General features: G+C 29.8%; 1 pseudogene; it reads right to left on the bottom strand.

The window, feature by feature from the left end:
- Nucleotides 1-5,166: 5,166 nt before the first annotated feature.
- Nucleotides 5,167-8,121, bottom strand: LOC145956226 (heparanase-like protein 2; annotated as a pseudogene).
- Between the last annotated feature and the right edge of the window lie 2,258 nt (nucleotides 8,122-10,379).

The raw sequence follows: 10,379 nt of genomic DNA, 5'->3' as shown, positions 1-10,379 counted from the left end.
AACTGCAGCGAAAATATCCTCTACACCAAGCAACATTAGTGTATCAATATATCTAAGGCCACAAAAATACCTCAACCCTTCCAAACTCACATCTCAACTCACATATCAAAGCTTCCCACTACAAATCTAAACCAAACAACTCACATACCAAAACTACAATTCTCAACATACATCATCCTTGGATTCAATCGCTACAACTATAGCTTTTAAAAATTCTACCAATCGTAAACTCTTAATACACTAAAAAAAAATCAATGTCTTACCCAAATTTAAGGCCTCAATAGTTCCTACAATATTAGCACAATATCTCATCTACCACTACTCGCACATATGCTTGCAACAGAAGCCATATCACTCAACCACTACTTTTTACGTAAGCAAGAAGTATCAAACAAATAAGCAATCATAAGAATGAAGAAGAGCGGTCATAATGGTTTTAGCTAACACTATCATGACTATCATTCCTCTAATTACAAAATAACAATATCAAACTCAACAATATTAACACAAGAAGAACATCATCATCATCAAAGCAAACCATCATCATAGTACACAACAAACAAGACACAGTCAGAGTACACAACAGAGTCGTGATAAGCACATAACACACACGGTCGATTAGATCAACCAGGCTCTGATACCACTTAATGTGACACCCTTTACCCCAACATACATATACAGTAATTATAAACAAATAAAAAATTTCATCATTAAAAATCAAATTTCCAACCACATAAGGGTAAAGAGTTCACATTCATAAACTTAATCCAAATAACATGTCGGTAAAATTACAAAGAAATAAAACTGAATTTTCCAAAATGATTTAATAAGAACATCTTAAACTAATCCTATCTATGTCCCGATGTCACATGTCCTATCATAGCAAAAACCCAACATAGAAGCCTAAGCTTCATCACCAACATCTTAGCCTCACGCTGATGATCACCTATATAACAGTCAAAACAAAACAACACGAGAAAAGGGAGTGAGAAACATCTCACTCTGGCTAACGGTATAGAAATATACGCCGGATAGCCAAACACAAACAAAATAAGTATAACATAAATAAATTAATAATAACATCACACTCGTCCAAGACATAAAAATATCAATTAATTATATAACATTGAAAATGCACATGTATGGACACAGACTACATATTATCATGGATGTGGCGCCAGTAAAACATCACATGGCATATTGCCGCTAGCAATATACGAAGAGTAGTCTAAGAGTACATGCAGGGTCACACCCTCTGCGCACTCTCACTAGAAGGATATACTATCAGAGTCTCGTCGGGATAGCTAAGCCGCGCAAGATACATCCCATGCACACAATGGGCGAGATTGGGACTTCCAAACCGAGCTATCCCCAAGGACTAATCCCCAAAGCTTTTACACTAGGGGGCCTTCTCTAGCGGTGTATTCCATATCGTACCCTTAAAACACTTATGCAAATGATGCATGTCAATCAAGACTCTATGCATTCTCATATCACATTATCATGTCTCATTCTCATATCACATTATCATGTCTCAACATATCTCATCATCACATCTCCTCATTACATTTCATCATCACATTGGCATTATCACATCATATTCACAATTTTCACTAAGCACTTTTATTCATATCAGAACTCATATATTTGCAAAGGTAAACATATATTTATACATCTCGTACAACAAAGAATACAACAGAACAATCAGAAGGTAAAACAGAAAATATTATAAATATGCCTATTTCTCATAGGGTTCCCACAGGAACACACAGAGCAAACTAATTCATATCAAAACTTATTTATTTTCAAAATTAGACACTTATTTACACTCTATAAACATTAAAGAACACAACAGAAAATTCAAAAGGTAAAACAGAATACATTTAAAATTTGCCTGTTTCTCATAGGGTTCCCACAAGAACCCACACAGCACTCTAATTCATACAATAAACATTTAAAATAATATAATTTACTCATATAATTACTTTTTAAACAATCTCCTCTTACAATCACTAATTCATTCCCTTAGGATTTCCCATAGGAACCCACAGAGATCTCAAATCATATATTTATTTACATATAAAAAGAGCAAATAGAAGAAACAAATATAATTGGGAGAAACTCCTCCTAAAGAAGGATACAACAAATACAGGATTGAGGGCCAATCCCACTACCCAGCATACAATCCCACACCCAGAGCGAGGTTTCTCACTTCCCCCTTACCTCGATAAGCAGGAGCCGAATCTTGCTGGTCGCCCCCTCTAGGTTGACCTTCGTCTTCAGAGAGGAAGGAGGAAAAAAATTAGAAAATGAAGAATATGAATTTTAAAGAGTGCAAAACGTTCTATTTATAGGCATCAGGCCGCGACCAGAACGGCCCGTTCCGAATCCGGAACGGCCCGTTCTGGGCACACGAAATAGGTACAAAAGCCTCTCCCAGAACGGCCCGTTCCAAAACCAGAACGGCCCGTTCTGGGGTTTCCAGAACGGCCCGTTTCAATGTGGAACGGCCCGTTCTGAGTCAAATTTTGTTCTTTTAAAATCACATCTGGAACGGCCCGTTCCCAAAGTGGGACGACCCGTTCTGGGTTAAAATTTTACCCACGCATGCCTGATTCGGAACGGCCCGTTCCTAAAGTGGAACGGCCCGTTCCAAAGCTATGAAAATCCAGGATTATTTTTTAATGAATAAATAAATAACATATATATATATATATATATATATATATCAAATTAAAATAAAATATCAAAACAATTTAAAAGATGATTTTCTTCAAATAATAATTATAACAAAATATCATAATTAATAATATTATACAAAATAATTTTCATAAATGATTATTATTAAAAACCTTTAAAACTTCAATCAAACCCATTTAATTAATCACAATAATTATAAGCAAATAATCTTCATAAATACAAAAATAAATAATAATTATTCGTAGTATTAGTAGAAAAATTCGGGATGTTACAATAACGATGTATAAAATGTTTAACTATAATCTCATTGCACTTTAGTTAAATTCAAATTTCTCTCTTCCAACATATTTCTGTAAAACAAAATAATTTATGTATTGATGGTGTAAATATTGACTTTTACACCAATCCTACATTAGAATCATATATGGCATGTTGATTGACTTTAATAATAATCAACCTAAAAGTTACATTTAAATTATCATTATTTCCGATTGGTTGGCAATGCAAATTTTTTACATCAATTTGTTTAATACTTTAAATAAAACAAATACTAACAAGTGCTCGAGATATTGGAAAACAAAATAATAAACAGCAAACACAAAATACTTATGACATAGGAATATATTCATTCAAATCATTTATCATTATTTTTAGATATATTTTATGTTCAAATTGTCATATTAGAATTAGAACATACACAATTTTATAATTAGGATACGTTCTAGTCATGATATTTAAGTTATTTATATTATGTGATTTTCAAATTAAAATTAGTGTGTATATAGTTTTTAAATTAGAATTGATTATGAGTTTTCATAAAAAGACAATTATTGTGCCCATGAAGGACATCATCCTTACAATTTATTTTTTTATTTATTTATGGGTTGTTTCTCTATATTTTTAGATTGTATATATATTTGTTGAGTTTTTAATTTCTACAATATTTTTTGTCACATTCCATTTCTTCTTTTTTATTATCATCACATTTGTGGTAAACCATCTCTTATTAATGAATAAATTTACATCTAATTAATACATTATTTGTCTACCAAAGAAAATTAACTCATTTATTGCATAAATACATTTAAAAAATATCTAATTAATATATTATTTTCTATAATAGTATTTTGAATACTTTATTTAATTGAAATACTGACCAAACTATTGTGGTGGTGAAAACAGAAAAGTAGAGGATGTTGGTTGTTGGGTTGGGAAAAGTCTGATACCTTGGTTATAAAGTTGATTCATAAGGGTACTCATTACTCATGTGAGCCACTTATGTTGATTATCATGAAAAAAAATTGTGATGTTCAATTTGCGGTTGGAGAGAACTTATACGAGCGATAAGGGTGGAAGTAATTCCATGAGAACTTAAATTTGATGCTCATTGTCGTTGTTGTAATTTTTTGTACCATTAAGAAAACATATAATAGAAAATTCATTCATGGATTACTCATGCCTAAAACGAGTCCATACAATAGTTAAACTTTAATTATTAAGTAACATAAAAAAATATTCTTTGAAAATTAATTCAATTGCTATCTTACAACTTATCTAATCTCAAATTGAATCTAAAAAATTATGTCTTAAAAATTATTTGTTAACAATGACAACAATTATAAGTATTGCTCATTATATTTTAAAAATATTACATATACAAAAAAGTAATTTTTTTAGTATTACTCATTAAATAATTTTAAAAGGGCATTAATTAATTTTGTATATATTTCTTTTTAAAAACTTTGATTTAGAAAGAAATTAGTGTCACGATCACTAATATCGAATTGATGCTCAATAGAACACAATTTTATTTCAAAATGAATATGTTATTTGAAATTTATTTTTTTTATAATTTTCCTTTACGGATAATAAAATATATAAAAGTACATTTATTTTATGTTTTAAAATCAACTCAAGTTAACCGTGAATATAATAAAATTAAGTGATTTGGGATGTATATACGAAAAAATAAAAAATTATAAGAATTGAGTTTTTACAACAAGAACTCAAATAATCAATCTCAAATTGGATGTTTGGTCAATTACGATCACATTTATCAAAATAATTTTTATTCGTCAAACTATTTTTATGAAACTCCATTCATATGTTCATTTGAATGTTACTTTATTTTTTAGATTGAATTTCATAACAAAACTAAATTAATTTTCTCTATAACTTTCTACCTATAATAAAACCTCTCAAATTAATAATCTAACACAATAATCACATATACACATATTTATATATACATAAATTGAGTAATCGTTCTAATAAATCAACTACAAATTGTTCAATAAAATTTATTACCTAGATAGTAATTAGAATTAAAAGTAATTGTCCACAATAACTTTTTAAGGTTTTGTTGTCTTGTTGCTGATTGATATTATGTGCATGTGCTGACTTAATGAAGCTCTATATATGTACAAATTGTTGTTTCGTACTTTACTAAATAATATTTTGTGCCTGTTATCCACATGTTGGTGCATTGAAGCTCTTGGTATAAACAAATACAATTGAGTCAGACTCTACTTTGACAGGAGAAGAAGCATCCACCAATCGTGGTTTCATTTCTGGGATGTCTAGTGATTCTGTCAGCTGTAGTGGAGTTCCATTCAACAACACCACATCACTTCGAATGTTTCCATCCTTGGGTGTTAGATGGTACTCTTCCCTCATAGTCATTGGTACTCTTCCTGGTACCGTCTCCAAGACAGGGTACAAATTCATGTCATCAACGAAGGATACATTGAAAGTAGTGGAATTGGACATGTTTATAAGTAGCATAGTGACACCGGGCTGAAATTAAGGAGAACAACAACAAGTGCTTAATGAAAAAGAAAAAAAGGATTAAGAACAAATGGCACGCATTGACCTTAAAACGATATGGAAACTTCTTAGTTTTACTTTATTTAAGTAGTTTTCCCCAAATAATTGTTACAATTTATGATATGATATTTATGTTTCAGTAGCATGATGTTGTTAATGTCTATACGAGTAGTTTTATTTTTATGAAGAGTAATAAAAAAATAGAGAAAAAAAAATCAAGACATTTTGAGATAAATGAGCTTACCCCTTTCTTGGAACAATGTGCGTATGCACGTAAAAATGGTGATCCTTCATGAGAAACTGAAAGGACTTTGCTTCCCATGAGTCGATGCCACAAAAGCGCTCTAATCAATCGAAAGGTATTATCATTAGAAAGACATGTGAATTGATAACTAAGTCTTGATCAATTTGGATGTTTCATAATTTTTTGTAGAATATTAATTTGAAAAATATAACAATTAAAGCATATTGATTGTCCTTGCTAAGGTAAGTTCTAAATGAATTGGATATTCATCAGTAACAAGTGCCTTTCACACACACATGACATGACTTACCCATAATAATCCAGGTTAGGGATGAAGGTTGTTGTGTTTAGCAAGCCATAGTTTCCTCCAACCAAAGTTTGTCTACAATAAACCTTGTGGTTTAAGGTTGATGTCATGCCTAATTGGTCCAAGTACCTAGTTATTAAGTTAAAATATTTTAACATACATCATACATATACATATACATATATATATATATATATATATATATATATATATATATATATATATATATACTTGAAAATTTTGAAAAGGAAGCAAAAAACTCAATTCATTAGCATATTAGAGTAACTAAAACCCATTAACAAAAGTGTGAGACACATCTTTGCTACCACTCTTATAGGCTCCTCCAGCTTCCCCAACCCATGGTGCTGCCCATGGCGTGAATTCCTTGACTGCTTGAGCAACACTTTTGAAAGTTTCAGCAACTTGGCTCAAGTAATATGGGTCTTGAAGCTTGTTGATAATATCCTTGTCAACACCTTTAAAACAAACCAATCATTAAGAGCTAGCAAACTAGTGAAATGTGTGCTATAGCTATTGTCCAAAAGTACAATATATATATATATATATATATATATATATATATATATATATATATATATATATATATATACACACATATATACATACCAGCACCAAGGTTGTAAATGTGGTGGGTCACTCCATCAACCACACCAGGCCCAACATTCAGTAAGAAGCTTTCAAACCACTCCTTACCATAGAAACCACCAGGGCCTAACACTTTAGGCCTTCTAGAAACATCAGGGTATAGTAGATTAACTATACGTCTAAGCCTAGTAATGTCTTTAGCATATTGAACACTGTCTACCCTGGCTCCTATCCCCGCAGCACATAGCTCATTTCCTATTAAGCACCATAAATCATAATGCACATGGGATAGATCGGGGAAAATAAAAAGCAATTTACGTGTGTGTGTGTATACGTCATTCAAATATCAAAAGCAGAATATAAATTAATCAAGGCTTTGATTTAGCTACCCAATTCATATGAATCTATTTTGTATCCTTTTGATATTGTGTACTTCATGAGACTTATGGCATTTTTTGGATTCCAGTTTCCCACCCAATTCAACTTGTCTTCCACAGAATTTTTCTTTCCAGCGAGAGCATTCAAGCCAAAAATTAACTTCACTCTGAAAAATAAATATACAAAACAAACATAGATGCATGTGAGAATTGAATGTAGCATGCTAGTAACATATATCATAGTACGCTCTGTTGAGAAAAGAATGGTAAGTAATTAAACAAGTACCCAGTTTTGTTAAAAAAGTCATGTACTTCATCCCATCTCATTCTGGGAAGGCATGCTGTGCTGAAACCAAAAAGACCACCTTCTTTCTTTTTGAAATGGGGACATTTCTTTTGCTTCCCAAATTGATAAACAATTTGATCTTCCACTGAACCTACTAATCTGATCCTCAGGGGATTAAAAGCTGCCAAAGTTTGGAATGATAAAAAATGTGAAATTCATAAATTGATATTGTCTACCCATGATCATATGATATATGTTACACATCGGACCATTAAAATGCCACATCTTGCCTCGACTAAACTAAAGAATGAGGACAATGAAAATTATCGATACAAAAACAAATAGCCTAAAAGGGCCAACAATATTTTTTTGCATGTTTTTTCTTTTTAAAATAATCATATGATTAGAGCTGAGAAAAATAGAACTTACCCTTGATGGAATTTGATAGAACTTTGTTACTTAAGTCCTGCAAAAGTTGACAAAACAAAACATGGGACAACTAGTTAAATTTTTTTATTCAAATAATGTAAGACGAAAATACGTATGTTCATTGGTGCCTAATGTTAAATACCAAATTCAAAATGCTTGTTTGTCCCCAGGGGCAGTCATTGTAATTGCACTTATTAGCAGGCCACCAGTCCAAAGTCGCACAAATAAAATTATTATCTGTTGTAGCAATGGATGTTACCCCTTTAACTACGATTTTCACATCTTTTGCTGAATACAAGGAAAATAATAAAAGAACAACATAACATAGAGTTACTTTCACATCCATTATGAGAAGTGATTGAAAAGAAACACGGGAAAATCACACCAAGTCATTGGATTTTATGCAACTTTTATATTCTTGCTACTTGCCAATATTAGTCGACCTAATCACTTATTTTATGCAAGTTTTACCTGTTTTTGTTTGTCTTAAATTGTTTTAAGGATCATGTATCTAGTCATTACTTTTCTAGAAATTCAATCATTTTGTGCTTTAATCTATCTGTATTTTTATATGCAACGATATTCCTATATCAGTTTTGTCTTTAACACGAAACCATTTTTCTTAATAGAAGTAAAATTTCGGTCAAACATATGGCATATAAGCTTTATTAGCAAAAATTGCTGGCTAACAATTGTTTTTTTTTTGTTATTTTCAATAACGGTTTAATTTATATGCAAGTACTGACAAACTTTAGGATAAGTCCTATTAGTTACCTTTCTTAACTGATTGTGTATTTTGAAAAAAAACAACTAATTTAAGGATATTAAATTCAATTACTATCTCCCTTAAGTATTATGTTGAAAAATTAAACTTTTTGCCTAATAACAAATCACATATGAAATATGACGTTTAAGATAGTTGCTATAATAAAATTCAAAAAGTTTTATCATATATACGTGTATAGTAATATGTGATTGAATAACGATGTATAAAATGTTTAACTATAATCTCATTGCACTTTAGTTAAATTCAAATTTCTCTCTTCCAACATATTTCTGTAAAACAAAATAATTTATGTATTGATGGTGTAAATATTGACTTTTACACCAATCCTACATTAGAATCATATATGGCATGTTGATTGACTTTAATAATAATCAACCTAAATGTTACATTTAAATTATCATTATTTCCGATTGGTTGGAAATGCAAATTTTTTACATCAATTTGTTTAATACTTTAAATAAAACAAATACTAACAAGTGCTCGAGATATTGGAAAACAAAATAATAAACAACAAACACAAAATACTTATGACATAGGAATATATTCATTCAAATCATTTATAATTATTTTTAGATATCTTTTATGTTCAAATTGTCATATTAGAATTAGAACATACACAATTTTATAATTAGGATACGTTCTAGTCATGATATTTAAGTTATTTATATTATGTGATTTTCAAATTAAAATTAGTGTGTATATAGTTTTTAAATTAGAATTGATTATGAGTTTTCATAAAAAAACATTTATTGTGACCATGAAGGACATCATCCTTACAATTTTTTATTATTATTTATTTATGGGTTGTTTCTCTATATTTTTAGATTGTATATATATTTGTTGAGTTTTTAATTTCTACAACATTTTTTGTCACATTCCATTTCTTCTTTTTTATTATCATCACATTTGTGGTAAACAATCTCTACTTTTATTTGGATTTCCTTATGTTTTACATAAAAATATTTTTAATTATTATATTAGTGTATGAGTGGTTATATGTATTCTATTTTTTGAATTTCTCTTTTAATTATTTAGATGTTTTGTTCACTATCTTGTTGTGTTTAGACTGTTCTATTGGACATTTAGAACTTTGATGACTTTTCTGCTTTTGCATTATTGATATTTTTTTGGATAAATTTTCAACTTTAGGGTCTTCTTTGAAGTGTTCTCTTAGATGGTGTGATGTGGGAATAAATAGAAGAATCCTTCACAAGATAAAAATGCGGGAAGTTAGAAAAAAGAGTCAAATATTGGAGATAAAAAAATAAAGAGAAAAAAATAATGCCTAGTTCTTATTAGAGAAAAAAAAATAATCACCTAGTCAAGAGACATAGTCCCTGACAATGATGCCACAAACATGACATGCAAAAACCTCAAGTGTTTGGTATCGTAACGTAAGAGTCATTCTTTCCAAAACGGATTATGCATTTGACTTTGAAATTATTTATGTTTAAATGGAGTTAAATCTAGAATATGAAAATTAGATTTTAGATATGAGTTTTGTAAATTCAAAGTATAAAATTTGATATAGGAAAATATTAAGTAGTGAAACAGATAAAAATTCAATTTAAGGAAATATCTCGTATTAGAGTTCAAGCTGTGAAACTGTGACACCCTTACTACCCCAACACATATATCGTAATAATGTAATTAAATTATGGAAAATAAACTTTCACAGTTGGTAAAAGAGTTCACGTAAAAACCTTCACAAATTTTCTTCAATATCCAAAATGATTGAAAAATGAACATTGGAAAATAAAACATAAGAGTTTACATATTATTTAAAAAAAAAAAAATACAACTCCAGATCCATATAA

Source organism: Cajanus cajan, chromosome 3 (assembly GCF_000230855.2).
Source record: "Cajanus cajan strain Asha chromosome 3, NIPB_CcT2T_4, whole genome shotgun sequence".
NCBI lineage: Eukaryota > Viridiplantae > Streptophyta > Magnoliopsida > Fabales > Fabaceae > Cajanus > Cajanus cajan.
The sequence above is the reverse complement of the archived record's forward strand: the minus strand, read 5'-3'. Positions and strand labels throughout refer to the sequence as shown.